Source organism: Triticum urartu, chromosome 4A, assembly GCF_056163025.1.
Source record: "Triticum urartu cultivar PI428250 chromosome 4A, HENAU_Tu73, whole genome shotgun sequence".
Lineage (NCBI taxonomy): Eukaryota > Viridiplantae > Streptophyta > Magnoliopsida > Poales > Poaceae > Triticum > Triticum urartu.
The window spans coordinates 491,135,607-491,136,529 of NC_141876.1; positions in this window are offsets into that span (position 1 = coordinate 491,135,607).

Below are 923 nucleotides of genomic sequence, written 5' to 3' on the forward strand. Positions count from 1 at the left end.
TGCGTATCATTCCATTGATAGGTTGGGAGAGAGTACAAGGGTGAGCGTCTTAGGCCTCGTACACATGAGATGGCGGGCCTAGGTGCTAGTTGAGCAGCGAGGGAGGGAGGATGCTCAGCCTCATAGTTTACATCTTTTGTTACAGAAACGATCCTCTCGAGCGCTTTGGCGCCGGCTCTTGCCCAGAGTTTTGCCTCCTGTTTTATGTCCTCGACAAGTTTGCTGTAGGAGGGTGCAGCATTGTTGAAGATAGCTGCGTTGCGATGCTTCCAAAGTGCCCAAGAGATGAGGATGATGATGGAGTTCGTCCCTTTTCGGAGGCAGGCTGGCACGCTGGCCATCGTTGGCATCCACCAGTCGAAGAAGCTGGAAGCGCCATCAGGGGGAGAGGCGGGAATGCGGCACCATGCCATGATGTCGTGCCAAATGATGCGCTAGAAGACGCAGCCGACGAGAAGGTGGTGCAGTGTCTCGTTGTCTTGGCTGCACAGCTTGCAAATGGGGTCATGAGGAATGTTGTGGCACGCTCTCCGGTCGGCGGTCCAGCATCTGTTGAGAGAGGCAAGCCATAGGAAGATCTTCGCATTGGAAGGAGCGCAAGTCTTCCAAATGGGGCTCCAGCGCCGATGAACAACGCATGGTAGGCTGAACACGCGGAGTAGCTCCCATCGGCCGTCCATTTCCAGGACAGCTTGTCAGGTTCGTTGGAGAGCTAGATAGTTTGGAGCAGCCTCCATAGATCGACATATTCGATGATTGCGCGGGGGTATAGGGTGCCATGGATGTCGGTGATCTAGCCTCTGTTGTTGAGAGCGTCGCTGACAAGGCGTTGGCTTCGGTGGCACCTCGGGATGAGGGCAGAAAGGGTAGGCGCAATCTCGGGGATGGAGCGCCCATTGAGCCAGTGATCCTGCCATAACTTG